Raw genomic sequence first — 21886 nt, 5'->3', positions numbered from 1 at the left:
TAATAAAGACTCTCTACACAAAGCAAGCCCAGGACCATTTGGCTTCACTCCTGAATTCTACCATACATTTAAAGAAATAACTCTAATTTTTCTCAAAGCAATTGAAAGGGAGGGAATCCTCCCTAATACTTTCAATAAGGCCAGAAGAACCTTAATTCCTAAATCCACGAAAGATGAAACAGCGAAAGAGAAAACTATAGATCAATTTCCCTGATGAACATAGATGCAAAAATCCTCAACAAAATTCTGACCAATCGAATCCAAGAACACATCAGAAAGATCATTTATCTGGACCAAGTGAGATTTACCCCTGTTATACAAGGATGGTTCAACATCTGCAAATCAATGAATGTGATACCTCACATTAGAAAACTGCAGAACAAAAACCATATGATTATCTCAATAGTTGCAGATAAAGCACTTGATAAAATACAACACCCTTTCATGATGAAAACTCTAAGCAAACTGGGTATAGAAGGAACATTTCTCAACAAAACCAAGGGAATTTATGACAAAACAATGGCCAGCATCCTATTGAGTGGGGAAAAGTTTGAAGCATTCCCTATGAGATCTGGAACCAGATAAGGATGCCCACCCTTGCCATTGCTATAAGGTCCTGGCAGTTTTAGCCAGAGCCATTAGGCAACAGAAAGATATCAAAGGGGTTCAAATTGGGAATGAGGAAGTCAAACTATCTCTCTTTGCAGATGACATGATTCTATATATAAGGGGATCCAAAAGACTACAAAAAGAGACTATCAGAACTCATAGAAGAGTTTTGTAAAGTATCAGGATATAAAATTAATACACAAAAATCAATAGCCTTTGTATATACAATGCCATGGCTGAAAAAGAACTTTGAAGATCAATCCCATTCACAATACCTATTGAAAAATCAAAAACCTTGGATTAAATTTAACCAATGATGTCAAAAATTTCTACAATGTTTATTATAAAACATTCAAAAAAGAAATAGAAAAAGATACAAAAAATGGAAAAATCTTCCATGTTCACAGATTAGAAGAATCAATATTATCAACATGTCTATTCTTCCAAAAGCAATTTACAGATTCAATAATCAAAGTATCAAAATCATTCTTCTCAGATCTAGAAAAAATGATGTTAGAATTCTTATGGAAACACAGGAAACCTCAAATAACTACAGCAATCTTATACAACCAAAACAAAGCCAGCGGCATCACAATAACAGATTTTAAGGTATAATACAAGGCAGTTACAATGAAAGCAGCCTGGTAGTGGTATAAAAATAGATGGATAGACTAATGGAACAGAATAGAATCACCAGAAATCATCCCAAAAATCCACAACTAACTTATATTTGACTAAGGAGCTAAAAACATTCCTTGGAACAAGGACATTTTCTTCAAAAAATTGTGCTGGAAAAACTGGAGTTCCAAGTGCAGAGAACATTGGGGAATTCCTGCAAGACATAGGCACAAGCAATATATTTCATGGAAAAGACCCTAGAGTTACAGGCAATCAAAACAAAATCAATAAATGAGATTGTATCAAATTGAGAAGCTTCTGTACTGCACAAGAAACACTCATCAAAGTGAAGAGTCAATGGGTAGAATGAGAGAAATTATTTGCAAACAATGCAACTGATAAAGGCTTAATAACCAGAATATATAAAGATATCAAAAAACTCCACAACAATAGAACAAACAACCCAGTTAAGAAATGGGTAAACAGGCATTTTACAATAGAGGACATCTGGCAGACACATGAAAAAAATATTCAGGTTCACTAGCCATCAGGGAAATGCAAATCAAAACCAGAAAGAAGTTTCACCTCATCCCAGTTAGAATGGCTTTCATACAGAAATCAACAAACAAGAGATGCTGGCAAGGATGTGGGGAAATGGTACCCTAATCCACTGTTGCTGGGAATGTAAATTTGTAGAACCACTATGGAAATCAGTTTGGAGATACCTCAGAAATCTGAACATAGACCTACCTTATGACCCAGCCATGCCACTCCTGGGAATTTACCCAAGGAAAAGGAAATCAGCAAACAAAAGTGTTTTTTGAACCCTCATGTTTATTGCAGTTCCATTCACAATAGCTAAGACATGGAATCAACCTAAATACCCATCAACTGAAGATTGGGAAAGAAATTATGGGATATGTACTCTATAGAATACTACACAGTGCTAAAAAGGGAAATCTGGTCATTTGCAACATATAGATGAATCTGGAAAACATCATACTTAGTGAAATAAACCAGTCCCATATATTCTCCCTGATCTGTGATAACTAACAGAGCACCTAAAAGGAAATTCGTAGAAGTAAAATTCACATTTTGAGAAGCAATGACTTGAACAACTTTTGTCTTAACTGTCAAGGAACAGTATTTTTGCCCCTTAATGGAGAATAGGACTGGGAATTGGAAAGGTAAGAGGAAGTGGGCTGGGAGTGGGTGCTGGAGGGTGGGTATGATGAGAACAATTACTATATTCCTGAAGTAGTACGTATGACATTTCTGTTCATTATATAAATGGCTTATTTGGGAAAAAAAAGAGTCATTCAGTGAACTAAACATTAAAAAGAACAAAAATAGAAAAAAGTGCTTTTCCTCCCCAATTTCCATGTATATACAAAACAAGGTTTAGATGAATTATCACACTGTTAAAAAGAAATAATTATAAATATTTAAACTAATAACATTTTTGTCAGTAAAGAAAAAATTATGAAAATGATTTACTCAATTGAAAAAAAAGAGTTGTGTTCTTTCTGTGATAATATAAAATGAGTATGAAAATGATTTTAATTAATAATGAAATTTTCTAAGTAAATATTAGCTAATCAAATTTAATATCACATATTAACAATGAACAAATATGTTAGATAAGCAAAGATAGCCTAACATGAGAATTTGCCAAATATATCACATATTGTTAGATTTACTTTTTAAAATGTAATTGAAAACAATAAACATTCTCATTTAATAAAATTGTTATCACTTATATGACAAGAGAAGAAGTTTATTAGCCTAATACATAATATTAACAAGAAATATATATTAGTATAATTATAAACCCAGTGGAACACCTATAAACATTTAAATAAAAATAAGGAAAAAAGCAGAAATTTCACTTGAGTTAATAAACTGCAGCTTCTTTTGCACATGTGCATAGCTATATTAGAATATTTATAGTATACTTTCTCAAAATTGTAAGAACATGCTAAAACATAATAGTCCATCTGGACATTAAGAAAGAATCTCATTTTCTCTTTCTTTGTATATATATACACACATATATGAATGCACACACACAAAGTATTATAATATTCTCAAATGTGACATTCAATCAAATTATGTAACAGCAGAAAGCAGGTGAAAACTTCATAAGAAAGATAATATATTACAAATGATGAATGAATGTGGAGCAAAACTACAAAAAATACAAGAGAAGGGTCACAGCTGAATTTAATACAGTAGCTACTTATGATAAAGGTGAAGAAATGTAGTGTGGAAGGAGTTACCAAACTATTGGCCAAGTTTTATTTTTCAAGCTGTATAATCAACTCATGATCATTTATTATCATTCTCTGCTCCTTTTGTATGTAAGAATACTGCACAATTTATTTTTTAAATAAAGAGTGAATGTTATTTTGAGAAGATTCAATTCTGTAAGGCTAATTTGGAATATAATAAGATAATGAAATATATTTATATCCAAAGAGGTAGCAGACAAAAACTAAAGAGAGTCTGCAACCAAATGAGAGAAATCACTAGTAAAGAATAAAATAAAAGTATTTTATGGAAAAATGAATGGGTGTTTTTGTAATTATTTATGGGCATAAGGTTGAAAACATACTGTAAAAGTGCATGAAAAAAAAAGTTTCTCCATGCAATTTATATGCAAAGAATTTTTTGGTTATTTCCAGATCATTTACAATACTTTGAAGAACAGAACTATTCCTGTGGAGATTTTGCTTAATAGTCATAAAACTAAAAGACTCACAATACATTCATAACAAAACAATGCTCCATTCATAGAAATCAGTGTTGGGGCCACCACTGTAGCACAGCAGGTTAAGACACCACCTGCAGCGCCAGCATCCCATATGGGTACTAGTTCAAGTTCTGTCTGCTCTGCCTCCTATCTGACTCCCTGCTAATGAGTCTGGGAAAGCAATAATAGAAAGATCAAGTCCTTGGGCCACTGCCACAAAAGAGACCCACAGGATTTCTTGGCTTTTGTATGGTTCAGTCCTGGTCATTGTGGCCATTTGGGGAGTGAACAAGTAGATGGAGCATTCTCTCCCCCTCGCTGTGTGTGTGTGTGTGTGTGTGTGTGTGTTCTCTCTCTATGTAATTCTGCCTTTCAAATAAATAAGTAAATCTTTTAAAAATGAAATGAATGATCATGTTTATATTTTGAGGATCTATAGTATGAAACACATGTTCAGACAATTCCAACATTGAAAACACATATTTTCAATCCTTTTTAATCTAAAATTATTCTATTATTTTAGATTAATTTGCATTTTGTTCATTTTGCTTACATTAACTTTGACTAGAGGTAAAAATTTTATAGTCATTGTAGGTAGCAAAAAAAAAATAGATTGATGAATTAAATGAAACTTACAAGAACATCTTCTGAATCCTGCAGTTTTGATCAGAGCTATCTCAGAGTTCTCTGCATATAAAAAGGAATTTTCAAAGCAATAGATTTTATTTTTTTCTCCCTAGCAATTTGGCTTGAGTTCACAGCTTGCTTATAGGCATCCACAGATTTCTAAGCATCCAAGTCTGAAAAATTACCACATTTCATACATATTGCCCAACTAAGAAAGTCTGTCCCTCTTCAATCTGGCTTGCTCATCTGTGATCTGACAGATGGATTCTACCCACAGGCAGAAAAAATCCTTCTTTTAAAAATAAAAATTAACTAAATCAAATTTAAAATCCCACATTCAAGTTCACTGAATAAAATTATATTAGAACACTGACAGTATTGTTTTAATATATGTATTTAGCTGTTATTGAAATATATTTTTTTAAATCTGTGTTTTCTAGATATTGCAAGTGTTATTAAAATTTGACAGGGCAGTAGCAGGACTTATCAGATACTATGATTTCCTACAAACATCTGCACTTCCCTTCTTTAATGGCCAATAGAATACTTCATCCTGCTTGAACCAACAATGAGCCCAGACACAAATGATGAATAATTCTTGAACTCAAACAATAATCAGAATCTTATTCCACTTTTTTCTTGTACCTAATGGTGGATATTGTAACACTTACCTGCCAATGGCGTGAGAGAAGAAAGTCTATATATACGTGGATTTTGGTTTCTGACAAGGACATAGATAAATCTGTTAATTTCTTTTCTGCTTTTTTTTCCTATTGAGGTTATAAATGTCATGACTAGAACTGAAGAAACCATTTTGCTACTCTGATTTATATCTATGGAAATAAAAATATCATTCTCTGGATGGTAGAAATGAAGTACAGAAAAATCTTGTGCACTTGATGCTATGCCTGAGTGCCTGAGCTAAGCCAGAAACAGTTGAGCTTTAGATTGCTTGTCCTTTAATTGCTAGAGAACTATTCAAGAAATTTACTTTTCTTGAGATACCATTTGTGGCTGTTTGCCTCTTAAGTGATGTATTTGTTTTATCTATGTTGCTCAATGCATTGGCATACTGTTGTTTTAACATCTTATTATTATTACATTTGTGTCTATAGTCTTAAATGATGCTACTTTCATTCATGATATTAATAATTTTTGCTGCTTGGTTGTAATTATTATAACTAGATATTTATCAAATCCATTATTACTTTTCAAAAGTGATATCATTGCTAAACTTACTTTTTCCAGTTTGATGGATTTCTGCTTTTTTCATTTTCCCCCTTAAGGTCTCATTTCATGATTTACATTTAAATTGTTGATTTTCAAAATTAAAGCATATGGATTTTCTCTTTTGAAAAATGTCTATACATGTCGTTGGCCCATCTCTTAAGTGGTTTGTTTGTTTTGATGTGGAGTTTCTTGATTTCTTTGTAGATTCTGGTTATCAACCCTTTATCAGTTGCATAGTTTGCAAATATATTTTCCCATTCTGTTGGTTGCCTCTTCACTTTCCTGACTGTTTATTTTTGCAGTAAGAAACTTCTCAATTTGATGCAATCCCAAATGTCAATTTTGGCTTTGACTGCCTGTGCTTCTGGGGTGTTTTCCAAGAAGTCATTGCAGGTACCTATATCTTGCAGGGTTTTTCCAATGCTCTCTAATAATTTGATGGTGTTAGGTCATAGATTTAAGTCTTTAATCCATGTTAAGTGAATTTTTGTGTAAGGTGTAAGGTAGGGGTCTTGCTTCATGCTTCTGCACGTGGAAATCCAGTTTTCCCAGCACCATTTATTGAATAGACTGTCCTTACTCCAGGGATTGGTTTTAGATCCTTGATCAAATATGAGTTGGCTGTAGATGTTTGGATTGATTTCGGATGTTTCAATTCTGTTCCATTGGTCTATCCATCTGTTTCTGTACCAGTACCATGCTGTTTTGATAACAACTGCCCTGTAGTATGTCCTGAAATCTGGTATTGTGATGCCTCCAGCTTTGTTTTTGTTATAGAAGATTGCTTTAGCTATTCGAGGCCTCCTGTGTCTCCATGTGAATTTCAGCATCATTTTTTCCAGATCTGAGAAGAAGGTCTTTGGTATCTTGATCGGTCTTGCATTGAATGTATAAATTGCTTTTGGGAGAATGGACATTTTGATGATATTGATTCTTCCAATCCATGAGCATGGAAGATTTTTCCATTTCTTGGTATCCTCTTCTATTTCTTTCTTTAAGGTTTTCTAATTTTCATTGTAGAGATCCTTAACATCCTTGGTTAAGTTTATTCCAAGGTATTTGATTGCTTTTGTAGCTATTGTGAATGCGATTGATCTTAGCAGTTCTTCCTCAGCCACGGCATTGTCTGTGTATACAAAGGCTGTTGATTTTTGTGCATTGATTTTATACCCTGCTAATTTGCCAAACTCTTCTATGAGTTCCAATAATCTCTTAAAGAGTTCTTTGGGTCCCCTAAATAAAGAATCATATCATCTGCAAAGAGGGATAGTTTGAGTTCTTCCTTCCCAATTTGTATCCCTTTAATTCCTTTTTCTTGCCTAACAGCTCTGGCTAGAACTTCCAGAACTATATTGAACAGCAGTGGTGAGAGTGGGCATCCCTGTCTGGTACCAGATCTCAGTGGAAATGATTCCAACTTTTCCCCATTCAATAGGATGCTGGCCATGGGTTTTTCATAGATTGCTTTGATTGTATTGAGGAATGTTTATTATATACCCAGTTTGCTTAGAGTTTTCTTCATGAAAGGGTGTTGTATTTTATCAAATGCTTTCTTGGCGTCTATTGAGATCATCATATGGTTTTTCTTCTGCAGTCTGTTAATGTGGTGTATCACATTGATGTTTTGCACACATTGAACCATCCCTGCATACCAGGGATAAATTCCACTTGGTCTGGGTGGATGATCTTTCTGATGTGTTGTTGCATTCTATTGGCGAGAATTTTATTGAGAATTTTTGCATCTATGTTCATCAGGGATATTGGTCTGTAATTCTCTTTCAATGCTGCATCTTTTTCCAGCTTAGGAATTACGGTGATGCTGGCTTCATAAAAAGAATTTGGGAGGACTCCCTCTTTTTCCATTGTTCTGAATAGTTTGAGAAGAATTGGAGTCAGTTCTTCTTTAAATGTCTGGTAGAATTCAGCAGTGAATCCATCTGGTCCTGGGCTTTTCTATGTTGGGAGGGCCTTTATTACTGTTTCAATTTCTGTCTCAGTTATGGGTCTGTTTAGGTTTTCTATGTCTTCCTGGTTCAATTTAGGTAGGTTGCATGTGCCCAGGAATCTATCCATTTCTGATAGGTTTCCTTGTTTGTTGGCATACAAGTCCTTGTAGTAATTTCTGATGATTCTTTTTATTTCTGTGGTGTCTGTTGTTATGTTTCCTTTTTCATCTCTGATTTTATTGATTTTGGTCTTTTCTTTTTTTAGTTAGTTGGGCCAATGGGGTGTCAATTTCGTTTATTTTTTCAAAAAACCAGCTCCTCGTTTGCCTGATTTTTTGTAATGTTTTTTTGGATTCAATCCTGTTGATTTCTTCTCTGATTATCATTATTTCTCTTCTCCTACTAGATTTGGGTCTGGTTTGCTCTAGATTTTCGAGATCCTTGAGGTGAATTGAAAGCTCATCTATTTGGTGCCTTTCCAATTTCTTGACGTAGGCACCTATTGATATAAACTTTCCTCTTAACACTGCTTTTGCTGCATCCCATAAGTTTTGGTATGTTGTGCTGTTATCCTCATTTACTTCCAGAAAGTTTTTGATTTCTCTTTTAATTTCTTCTATGACCCATTGCTCATTCAGGAGCATGTTGTTCAATCTCCATGTGTTTGCATATACTCTGGGGATTCCTGAGTTGCTAATTTCCAACTTCATTCCTTTATGGTCTGAGAAGCTGCATGGTATGATTCTAATTCTTTTGAATTTGCTGAAACTTGCTTTATGGCCTAGTATGTGGTCAATCCTAGAGAAGGTTCCATGTACTGCTGAGAAGAATGTAAAATCTTTAGCTGTAGGATTGAACGTTCTGTATATATCTGTTAGATCCATTTGGGCTATAGTGTCGTTTAAATCTACTGTATGCTTGTTGATCTTCTGTCCTGTTGATCTGTCTATTTCTGAGAGTGGAGTATTGAAGTTCCCCAGTACTATTGTATTGGGGTCTAAGTCTCCCTTTAAGTCCCTTAACAAACCTTTTAAATAAACCGGTGCCCTGTAATTAGGTGCATGTACATTGATAATGGTTATATCTTCCTGTTGAATTGATCCCCAAATATTATATAGTGTCTCTCTTAACAGTTTTTGTGGTAAAGTTTATGTTGTCTGATATTAAGATGGCTACGCCCACTCTTTTTTCATTTCTGTTAGCATGGTATATCTTTTTCCAGCCTTTCACTTTCAGTTTGTATGGATCTTTGTTGGAAAGATGTGTTTCTTGTAAGCAGCAAATAGATGGGTTTTGTTCCTTAAGCCAATCAGCCAATCGGTGTCTATTAACTGGACAGTTCAGGCCATTAATGTTCAATGTGACTAATGATAAGTGGGAACTTTGCCCTGCCATTTGTAAAAGATAAGTTCTAATATATGCTTTGAATTCCCTGTGACCTTTTGCTGTGAGGTTTCCTTCCTTTACCTTCTTTCATACTGATGACCTTGTTTCTGTGTTTCTGTGTGCAACACATCTTTAAGCATCTTTTGCAGGGCTGGACGAGTGGCAACAAAGTCTTTCAATTTCTGTTTGCTATGAAAATTCTCTATTTCACCTTCATTCACAAATGAGAGCTTTGCAGGATATAATATTCTGGGCTGGCAGTGAGGAAATCCAAATGGCCAACAGACACATGAAAAAATGTTCAAGATCACTAGCAATCAGGGAAATGCAAATCAAAACCACAATGAGGTTTCACCTCACCCCAGTTAGAATGGATCCCATTCAGAAATCTACCAACAATAGATGCTGGAGAGGATGTGGGGAAAAAGGGACACTAACCCACTGTTGGTGGGAATGCAAACTGGTTAAGCCACTATGGAAGTCAGTCTGGAAATTCCTCAGAAACCTGAATATAACCCTACCATACAACCCAGCCATCCCACTCCTTGGAATTTACCCAAAGGAAATGCAATTGGCAAACAAACAAGCTGTCTGCACATTAAATGTTTATTGCAGCTCAATTCACAATGACTAAGACCTGGAACCAACCCAAATGCCCATCAACAGTAGACTAGATAGAGAAATTATGGGACATGTACTCTATCGAATACTATACAGTAGTCAAAAACAATGATACCCGGTCATTTGCAACAAGATGGAGGAATTTGGAAAACATCATGCTGAGTGAATTAAGCCAGTCCCAAAGGGAAAAATATCATATGTTCTCCCTGATTGGCGACAACTAACTGAGCACCAAAGGGGAAACTTGTTGAAGTGAAATGGACACTATGAGAAACAGCCCTTGTCCTGACGGTTGATGTAATTAACACACATTTATTCTTAGGTGTTTAAATTTAACTGAAAAGTGATCCCTGTTAAATATCAGAATGGGAATAAGAGAGGGAAGAGATGTACAATTTGGAACATGCTCAATGGGACTTTCCCCAAATGGTGGAGTTAGAAACCTACCAGGAGATTCCAATACAAACCCATCAAGGTGGCATGTACCAATGCCATCTCACTAGTCCAAGTGATCAATTTCAGTTCACAGTTGATCACACGGATAGGTCTAAGAGCCAAAGGGATCACACAAATAAGACTGGTGTCTGCTAGTACTAGCTAATAGAATCAAAAAGGGAGAGAACGATCCATCATGGGAAGCAGGATACACAGCAGACTCATAGAATGGCTGATGTCCTAAGTAGCCCTCTGGCCTCAGAATCAACCCTTAAGTCGTTCGGATCTGGCTGAAGAGCCCATGAGAGTATTTTAGGTATGGAAAGCCAAGACACTCTGGGAAAAAAAAAAAAACCTAATGAAAGATCACTGCGAGTGAGTTCCCAGTGGAACGAATAGGTCATCAAAGAAGGAAGTACCTGTCTCTGAAGGGAGGAAAGAACTTTCACTTTGACTATGACCTTGTCTAAATAAGATCGGAGTTGGCGAACTCAAAAGGTTTCCATAGCCTTGGCAACTCATGACAAGAGCCTCGGGTGATTACTGACACTATAATCAAGAGTGTCTGTTGTTAAGTCAGTAAGAGGAATCACTGTGTACTTACTCCTCATGTAGGATCTCTGTCCTTAATGTGCTGTACTATGTGAATTAATGCTATAACTAGTACTCAAACAGTATTTTACACTTTGTGTTTCTGTATGGGTGCAAACTGTTGAAATCTTTACTTAGTATATACCAAATTGATCTTCTGTATATAAAGATGATTGAAAATGAATCTTGATGTGAATGGAACGGACGAGGGAGCAGGATATGGGAGGGTTGTGGATGTGAGGGAAGTTATTGGAGGGAAAGCCATTGTAATCCATAAGCTATACTTTGGGAATTTATATTTATTAAATAAAAGTTAAAAAAATAAAAAAATTATATATGTAGTAGAGTTTCATTGGATCATGGTTTTTCATCCTAGCTCTACTTTGAATATATTTTAAATATTATCTCTTAAATTTTCTCTAAATTCTTTCATCCCCCCTTTTTCTGTTTAATTTGGATTGAATATATTTTATATAAGGACACCATAACTCCTCTATTGGTTTATAAATTATATCTCTTTTCCACTAATATTTGTGTGATTATCCTGAGGTTATAACTTTTTTTTTTTTTGACAGGTAGAGTTAGACAGTGAGAGAGAGAGACAGAGAGAAAGGTTTTCCTTCCGTTGGTTCACTCCCCAAATGGCCACTACAGCCAGCACTTCGCCGATCCGAAGCCAGGAGCCAGGTGCTCCTTCCTGGTCTCCCATGCGGGTACAGGTGCCCAAGCATCTGGACCATGCTCCCCTGCCTTCCCAGGCCACAGCAGAGAGCTGGACTGGAAGAGGAGCAACCGGGACTAGAACCCGGTGCCCATATGGGATGCTGGAGCCACGGTGCTGGCCCTATGAGGTTATAACTTAAATCTTTATTTAATCACAGTGTAATTTCAAATAATGCTATGTTCCTTGTATATACCATATAAATATTAGACCAGGATAATTTTAATTATAGACTTATATCTTTTCTAGAATATATTTGAATTTTACATACAGTATGAACTTCTACTATATTTTTTATTTTTCCCTTTGATTTACAACTATCATCTAGGACAAATGAAAATAAGGGAATTAATGTTTGTTAATCATTCATTTCTTTTCATTCACCTGCTTCTGTTTATATCATCTCTCCACCTGGAGAATTTTGTTTGCTATATTTCAGTGCTGATTTCCAGCAATAGATTTTCATAGCTATTGTTTTACAGATGGAGATACCAATTGTTGTTTATCTTGTAAAAATATTTTTACAGTGTGTAGGATTATGAATTGACATTTTTCCCTTTCTTCTGCTCCATTTAAAATGTTATTCTATTATCTTCTGAATGGCAGTTTCCCAAAAGTTATGTGTTTGAATATTTACCTTTCTTGCTCTGTTTGCAATGTGTCTTCTTTCTGTGCAATGTTTCAGTGTTTTCTCCTCAAGAATTGTGTTAATTTACTATCTCAGAATATGTGTTTTTGCATGTGTGTATGTGTGTGTGTGTGGGGGGGTGTTCTATTTAGTCAATTGTTGTTTCTTGGTTTCTTTTATATGTACTTTCATATATTTCATTATTTTTTGGAAAATTCATGGTCGTTGTCGCTTTAACTCTTTCTTTTGGCCTGATTTAATTCACATCCTTCAGGAATTCATCTGTTGTATTTTTCCACTATTGTGAAATGACTTTTTACTTTTCTTACTTCATTTTTTGGGGGGTGTTCAATTAAGGTAATATATATTTTACAAGTTCATTGATTCTTTTCTTCTATCAGTTCTACTGATGATACCTATTATGGTTTTGATTCTTCTCTACACAGAAAGATACAATGAAATCTTAACATCCAGTACCTCAGAATGTGGTTTTTGGGAGAAATATGTCTGTAAAAAGGTATCAAGTGAACAAGTGATTATCAGGGTAAGCACTAATCCAAGATGACTGTGCTCAGTAAAAAGAAGAAGTTGAGATACACACACACACACATATATACACACACAGAAAGAAGATGATGATAAGATTCAGAGGTCATGTGAAGATGGGTGACTTCAGGGAAGCATGAATAAGACAAGATGCACCTGAGGCTTTCAGAAGTTAGGAGAGCTGTGACAGATCGTTTCCTAGTATCTTGACAGGTAGTGTAACCCTTGCATTGCCTTATTTCCTACTTGAGCTTTCAGAATTCTGAAGCAATGGATTTCTGTTATTTTAAGATTCCCCACTTTATGTCTCTTTGTTACAGAAGACTTATTAATTAATACAATACCTTTGGGGCCAGCGCTGTGGCTCACTTGGTTAATCCTCTGCCTGTGGAGCCAGCATCCCATATGGGTGCTGGATTCTAGTCCCAGTTGATCCTCTTCCAGTCCAGCTCTCCACTGTGGCCCGGGAGGGCAGTGGAGGATGGCCCAGGTGCTTCGGCCCCTGCACCCATGTGGGAGACCAGGAGGAAGTTCCTGGCTCCTGGCTTCAGATTGGTGCAGTGCCGGCCATGGCAGCCATTTGGGGAGTGAACCAATGGTAGGAAGACCTTTCTTTCATCTCTCTCTCTCTCTCACTGTCTGTAACTCTACCTGTCAAGTAAATTAAAAAAATACAATATGTTTGAGAGAGATCTTCATTTCTATTACAGAGATTTTTATTCCTATAAATCATATTTCATCATTCATATATTTATCATCTCTTGAATTTTCTATATGTTTATATAGAAAATTTCTGTATGTTTTCTATATGTTTATACATGTTGATTTTCCAACTAATATCATGAAACATATTAATCACATTTATTTAAATTTGGTGGTCTAGGTTTGTAAAATATGTAATCTCTCCAGTATTCTTATGTTTCTACTAGATATGATGCTTATTTTTCTCTTACTTTTTTGCATGTCTCATAAGTTTAGATTTAATTGGAAACTTTCTAGATAGAAACATAGAAATGGAAACAAAATCTATTTGTGAAAGGAAATAAATATCTTATTTTTTCTAGAATGTTGTTATGAGATACTTTGTGCTAATCCACTGAGGAGTTGAGCTGGATTTTGTTGTTACTAAGTTTTCTAAAGTTACTATACCAAAGGCTTCTTGTTTTTTTATGTTACCCTGAAGTTACATTGGAGCCTGGGAGATCTGGGAGGTTATCTTACTATTTCACCTGCCTTGATTAGCATGAAAACTTCACTGTCCACTTGAATCTCATGACTCTTTTTCTATGCTGGTTCACTACCCTCCACAAGTCTCTAAAATTTAAACCTACTGCTCATCCAGGGAGAATAAAATGTTTTGTATAGGTAAAAAATTTATTATAAAGATACAAGGTAACAAATTGAAATAAAAAGCTAAGAGAGCTTGAAAAGTTATTTCAATAAATACACAAAGAATTAAATTCTGTTATCTTTCTCTTTCTTTTCTCTCTCTCTCTCTCTCTCTCTCTCACACACACACACACACACACACACAAATGGGAGATATTGATAAATATATGTTAGCATCTCTGTCTGTTCTACAGGCATCTTTTCCTCTCCTTTTCCATTCAGATGGGTACTTCACAAGTCACCTGTTTAAAAACTCCTGGACAGATTCAATTTGTCATTTTACATTCCAAATTCCCAGGAAAATGGAATACAGCCTGCCTATACTTGGCTGCTGTTGTCACACTGAACCTGCCCTATGCAGAAAATGAAAACAACTTCATAAATTAGAAATGTAATTGCAAGGAGTTCAATCATGTGGTTTTGAGATTGATGACGTTAAAAGAGGAGGTGGTCATCATGACACAAAATCACTGTTAATATGCTTTTTCTCACATAAGAAAGATTTCAGATAAACCATACATACTCTCTTGGCCCTTTCTCCTGTCCAAATAATATGATCTTAGTAATTCAGTAGTTATGGGTGAATATTTTAAATCAATATTAATTTGCATTAAGAAAGAATAATACATGCTATCTATAAAAAGGGATTTAAAGCTAGGCACACTTGAATTTAAGAATTTTCTATGTTATGCAATATTTCTTTTACCACAGCCAAATTATTCACTGTTAAGTTTCAGTTCTCTCAATACCAAAAATAGGAATAACAAAATTAATTACATGATAAACTTCTTCAGTATATAATAGGAAATAAAAAGTAAAATTTTATTTGGCACAATGCCTGCACAAAGAAGATACTTGCTGTATAATGATTGTTAATGGTATTTGCTGAAGTAGGAATTAGGGTGGAATAGTAGCTGGTAAAAAACATAGGCATTTTTGATTAGGTAATTGACACACGAATGTGATATTCAACTCTCATCAGGCTATGTGTTTAAGTGTTTTGGGAGAGACACCTATGCTACATGAAGACAGAAAAGACTAACAAAAAACAGGTCACATATTAGTTTTTTTCTTTATCTAATAAAGTACCCTTAATTTCATGGCTTTCATTATTTTATAGATACAAATGTCAACGTACTGTAGTGATTTCACTGAGTTAAACTCGTGGTGCAAACAAGACTGCATTGGCTCTGCAAGCGAGATGCTTTAGGTTCTGCACAGCCCTTGGCTGATGGCTCCTTTCCAGACTCTACCATCCTCTTCATTGATTTTTGAGACCTATTGTGATTACACTGAGACAACCAAGAGAATCCAAGATAACCCTGTCTCAAGGTCAACTGATTAGCAACTTTAATTTCATCTGCAACCTTTATTGCCCCTTCGGTATAATAAGAGACATTCAAAAGTTGCGAAAATAATGCTGTGGACATGTTTAGCAGAGGAATGGAGAGACGAGACGACTGTTAGTAAGACTACCACAGGTAAGAATAGCAGTTTGGAAGTATTTTAGAATTTAGATCTTATCAACTTTATACTTAGATTAAAAATGGTACAAAATTGTGCATAAATAAGCTGTGTTGACTACTGAAGAAAAATAACTGATTTGGCCTGGTTCATTCTTATTTATTAGTACACAGTAAACCATCTGTAAGAGAGTCTTTTTAAATACTTGTGCATTTATAACCATGTGTAATAATTAGAATGTAGGAATCTACTAAATGATTGAATGGATAATTAGATGAGTATAACAGAATCAAGGTTCAACATTGTTCTAAATTTTTAAAACATTGAAGATAAATGAACATCTGAAAAATGTAAAACATAAGAATTCAGATTATTTTTATGTAGAAAAGTATTCATTTTGCTGATGTATCTTACTATGAATTTCAATAACAAGCATTTTGATTCTATGTAAAAGCTATTTAATTTGCCATCTGTTCTTAGTATGATTAAGTATAAATTAATTGTGGGTAATAATTTTTAGAATTCACTGAATGCCAAAATATTCTAAAAGCTGTCCAGGGAAAATGCATTTTATTTTCCAAAATAACAATATAAACTATTTTGAAAAGTTAAATTCATACATCTCTACTTCAAGATAAAGTTTCTTTTTTCCTTTTTTCAAGTACTTTTGGGACTTGCATTCAGAATTTTACATAAATTCCTTGTACTATTTATTGGTTCTTGCCTAAATATTGCATCACATATGATTCATGCTTACTTTGCCACTTGCCACCTTTTAGGAATAAATACTAACATTCAAACAATAAATCTTTCTACAAACAACCAGAAAACAGCAAAATGGTGCTGCAGTATTAAAATTAAAAACAAACTCATTCAAGTTTATAGGTAGATTTTTTTTAAATATGTAAGTAATTGAAGAAGGCTAAAGTACTTCAAATGAAGAAACAAGTAGAAACTAAGCAGCAACAAAATTCAACTAAAAGTTATTTTGCGTTTATCACATGTAAAAGACACTTCAGTGTGGCTTAACAGAAAAAATGAGGTTCTAAGTCTCATTAAACATAGATTTTAGTGCATGGAAACTGGCAATGCAAACCAAATAATAAATAATTATTACTGATCTATAATGTATAGATAATTTTATGTTTTCATATTATTATTTATGTATTTATATGAAAGGCAGTGTGATAGGGAGAAAAAGTGAGAAAGAGACCTGCCATCATCTGGTTCAATCCCAGTGAGCCACAAAAGCCACGGCAGTGCCAGAGCAGAGCAAAACCAGGAGCTTGGAGCTCCATTCAGATACGCATTTCCCTTGAAGTTCTGGAAACATTTTCCATGCTTGTTATATACTGAGTCTGTGCTTTTCTCTGCTATATTTGAATTGAAATCTTTCTTAAATGTATTGTGACCAGTGTATGATTAGCAGTGAGTCACTAAATTGATTTAATTTGTTATTTAATGCAAATATTTCTTGCTTCAGAGGCGTTGTGATAGAATAATCAGTTGGGCCTTTGTATTGTATTGCTCCCCGTTAAGTCTTTCTTAGGAGTACATTCAAGCTTTTCAGGACCCTGTCTAGTTTGGACAATCTAATTCTCACTTTAGATGTACTGCAAACAGGCCAGTTAAGGATTTCAGTGGATCTGTGTTGAATAGTCAGTCTAGACTTTGAAGTGATGCCCATATTTGCTGTACAATTATGTACACTGTCTTGTATACCCTTTTGATTTATTCCTATAACTTCAACCTCTATAATTCAGTTCTCTTTGGATTTTCTTCCTTCCTTATCTTCTATGAATTTGATGCACTTGAATAAGTCCTTGTCAGGAGCTCAGCTAAGCTGGAGACAGCCAAGGAGTTAAGGTAGCCTTTAATATATCAAACTATGCAGAGGCCGAGCTAGTAGTGTTATTTTCTGCCACAGAAAAGAACAAAAAATAATGAATAGCTGCATTTTATAGTATCCAGAGAAGAACGCTAGGACATATTAACAGGAACAGTAATGCAAACGCAGTAGGACCAAAAAGCATGAACGAAGGATGGCAGCACAGAAAGAACTAAAGACAATCAGCAACTAAAATCGCAGCTGCTTTGAGAGGAAAGACTATTCAAGAAATCCTCACTGGAGTCCGTCTGCATGGACTTCTTATGCAACAAAATGTAGATAATGAAGAAATCCACAGTAACCACAGCCTAGGAACCCAGTAAGGATCACTACCTTGAGAATGAATGATCACCTCAGCGAAGGAATTTACATTGTCTACACCAACACTCAAACTACAGACTGTGGCAGCGGCGAGCATGATGGCAGAGTGGGTGAGGCTGCTTCCTGAATCGCCGGCATCCCATATGGGCACAAATTCAGCTGCTCCACTTCTGATCCAGCTCTCTGCTGTGGCCTGGGAAGGCAGTGTAAGATGGCCTAGGTCCTTGGGCCTCTGCACCCATGTGGGAGACCCAGAAGAAGCTCCTGGCTTCAGATCGGTGCACTCTGGACATTGTGGTCATCTGGGGAATGAAACAGAGGAAGACCTCTCTCTCTCTCTGCCTCTGCCTCTCTGTAACTCTGCCTTTCAAATAAGTAAATATTTTTAAAAAAGAATCTCTACTTCCCTTGGAAACAGAGATCTTTACAATGGTCCATCCATAGGGCACCGCGGGCATTGCAGTACACTAACAAAATGGACTACAACCCCATGAATCTGATTGGAGCCATGAGAGCAAGGGTAATCACAGAGCAAGGGTAATCACAGTGCTCTATGCGATATGTGATATGGCACAGAAATCAGCAGGGGATTCTGCTTTCAGGACTCAAATGTAAGTATGGGCAATTACATTCATATCTGAGGCAGTTCCCACCACCACCCACAGCATCACTCACTGCTACTGAGACCAATACACTGTGACTTCAAGGCAAGTTCTGAAGGCCGCCATAGTCCACACATACTTCTTAGAACTGCTGTGTCGACTGTAGACACACTTGGGATTCTGTGAACACCTGGCCTGTTCCCAATACTGTGCCACTCCTTTACCTTTGGCCCCTTTCATGTATAGGGACAATTGCTTTGCATGCTTCAACCATCCTAGCATTAACACTGCTCTCATGAATCCAGCCTACGACAAGGATTGACACAACTCAAATGAGCACCAGGAACACAACAGACTCCCACATCCAGTAGTGCTAATTTTGGGTAAAGAGGTTATATAGAAACTATACTACAGCATACAACTGGAAATAAAGCAAACACCACACTAAAATGACAAAGACACATCTTCAGGAGAATTTGATTCATTACAACTACTCTTTAGAAGTCATGGGAGGGGCCGAGGCTCACTTGGTTAATCCTCCGCCTGCGGCGCCAGAATCCCATATGGGCACCAGTTCTAGTCTTGGCTGTTCCTCTTCCAGTCCAGCTCACTGCTGTGGCCCGGGAGGGCAGTGGAGGATGGCCCAAGTGCTTGGGCCCCTGCACCTGCATGGGAGACCGGGAGGAAGAACCTGTCTCCTGACTTTGGATTGGAGCAATTCTGGCCGTAGTGGCCATTTGGGGGGTGAACCAACGGAGGAAGACCTTTCTCTCTGTCTCTCTCTCACTGTCTATAACTCTGTCAAATAAAAACAAAAAAAAGAAGTCATGGGTATGGGAGCAGCTATTTTGTACAGTAGTTGAAACATAAGTTGAGGGGCCAGTGCTGTGGTGCAGTGGGTTAACGCCCTGGCCTGAACCACAGGCATTCCCTGTGGGTGCCAGTTTGAGACCCAGCTGCTCCACTTCCTGTCCAGCTCTGGCAGTTGCAGCCATTTGGGGAGTAAACCAACTGAGGGAAGATATCTATCTCTCTCATTTCTCTCTCCCTCTCTCTGTAACTCTGCCTTTCAAATAAATAAATACATCTTTAGAAAATAAGGCAAAACTATATACTGCCTACAAGAAACTCACTTAACATTAAACACGTACTAAAAGTTAAAGGATGGAACAAAATACCTTGGCAAATGGAAACAGATAAGAACAGAAATATCTATATTTATATCACACAAAATACAATTTCTGGAAAACTATACAAAGAGAAAAAGAAAGTCACTAGATAATGACCAAAGGATAAATTCCACAAGAAGCTATGATTATAAATGCATAAGCATTGGAACAACAAATTTATTAAACAAACATTATTACATCTATAGAAAGACATAAGCCCTAATAAAATTAGGGGACTTTGTCATCTCTTATTCATTGATGGATAGAAATCCATAGAAATAATAAAGGAGTGTCAGAGGTAAATCATTCTGTAGACCAAACAGATCTGACAGATATAGAGCATTCCATCCAACAGCTTCAAAATGCACACTCTTTACATAAGCACATGGCAAATTCTATAAGATATATTATGCATTAGACCAAAAATCTAGAAAAATGGATTAATTTCTGTATACATAAGGATACTGAAATTGAGCACAAAGACATAGAAACCCTGAACAGACTAATAATTAGTAATGGATTTTAATCAGAGATAAAGAGTCTCTCACAGTGAATGTTTGACAAATTACTTAAAATACCTTTATCTGTATTTGATTACCTGGGGTCAATGCATGTCTCTAGTTCCCATTCCAGCTTCCTGACAGTGCAGACCCAGTGAAGCAGTTGTAATGGCTTAAGTAATTGGGTTCCTGCCACCCATATGGTGACTTCTCAGATCCTAACTTTAGTACAGCTTAGCTCAAATCATCATGACTACTTGGGAAGTGAGCCAGCAAATGAGAAATTTGCCTGTTGCTCTTTGTTCCACTATCTCTTTCTGTCTGACTTTCAAATAATTAACAGCTTTTTAAAAAGGAAATTTAAAATTTTTTTCAACAATTAAAATCTCAGGACCATAGCGCTTCACAAATTTAAGCCAGATTTTCTACCATATATAAATAAACACCAAAATGAAATATCTCACTCCAGTTAGAATGAGAGTTATCAAAAAGACTAAAAGTAACAAATACTGGCAATGATGTAGAGAAAAGAGAATCCAAATACAATATATTTTTAAATTCGACAGATAGAGTTAGATAGTGAGAGAGAGAGAGAGAGAGAGATCTTCCTTCCGTTGGTTCACTCCCCTAATGGCCACTACAGCCGGCGCTGCGCCGATCCGAAGCCAGGAGCTGGGTGCCTCCTCCCAGTCTCCCATGAGGATGCAGGGGCTGAAGCACTTGGCCATCCTCTGCTGCCCTCCAGGGCCACAGCAGAGAGCTGGACTGGAAGAGGAACAACCAGGACTAGTACCCAGCACCCCAACCGGGACTAGAACACAGGGTGCTGGATCCGCAGGTGGAGGATTAGCCTAGTGAGCCATGGCGCCGGCCCCAATACAATATTAGTAGTGAAGTACAAATATTATGGAAAATGTTTAAGTGGCTCTTCAACCAACTAAAAATAGACCTATCATATGACCCAGCTATCCCACTTCTAGATACACGTCTGAAGTAACTGAACTGATAAGAACAGATACTTCACTTGATCTTAGCCAAAAGGCTGAGAAGCGATTGAAGCAATTGAACTGATACCAGTTCTTCTCAAATTATTCTGAAAAATTGAGAGGGAAACATCTTAAACACATTCTAACATGGCCTTGATTCTAAAACTAGACAAGATCACAAAAAAATAGGAAAAACTATGAACAAATATCCCTAATGAATAAAAAGTAAAAATTCACAAACAAATGCTACTAAATAAAACCCAAAAGTACATCAAAAAAAGATTTGTTCTGATCAAATATGATTTATGCTTAGGATATAGAGATGGTTTGACATACACAAATTAATACAGAAAGTACATAACATCTATAGAATAAAGCATAACATTCATATGACCATCTATACTTGATAAAATCCTTGAACAAATACTTGATGAAAACCTTGAGCAATTAGGTGTAGAATGAACAGAACCCAACATGATAAATTAATTCAGTAAAATTGCAGAATACAAAAGGAACAGACAAAAACAGTAGCATTTTTATATACCTGTAAGAAGTTTGCTGAGATAGAATTTGACAGTTATCCCATTCCCAATAGTTACAAATAATAAAACACCTTGGAATAAATTGAACGAAGAATGAAAAAGACCTTTAGGATTAAAATGACAAAACACCAGTGAAAGATATTGAATAAGATACAAATTTTAAAAAGGAAACATCTCCCATATTTATGGATTGGAAAAATTCATATGTAAAAATTTCAATATCTAGCCGGCGCCGTGGCTCAATAGGCTAATCCTCCACCTTGCGGCGCCGGCACACCGGGTTCTAGTCCCGGTCGGGGCGCCGGATTCTGTCCC

General features: G+C 36.0%; 1 pseudogene; it reads right to left on the bottom strand.

Moving 5' to 3' along the window:
- Positions 1-20883: 20883 nt before the first annotated feature.
- Positions 20884-21097, bottom strand: LOC127483115 (U2 spliceosomal RNA; annotated as a pseudogene).
- Positions 21098-21886: the final 789 nt, after the last annotated feature.

Source organism: Oryctolagus cuniculus, chromosome 4 (genome assembly GCF_051225735.1).
Source record: "Oryctolagus cuniculus isolate XC-2025 breed Fujian yellow rabbit chromosome 4, ASM5122573v1, whole genome shotgun sequence".
In the NCBI taxonomy this organism is placed as follows: domain Eukaryota; kingdom Metazoa; phylum Chordata; class Mammalia; order Lagomorpha; family Leporidae; genus Oryctolagus; species Oryctolagus cuniculus.
The sequence above is the reverse complement of the archived record's forward strand: the minus strand, read 5'-3'. Positions and strand labels throughout refer to the sequence as shown.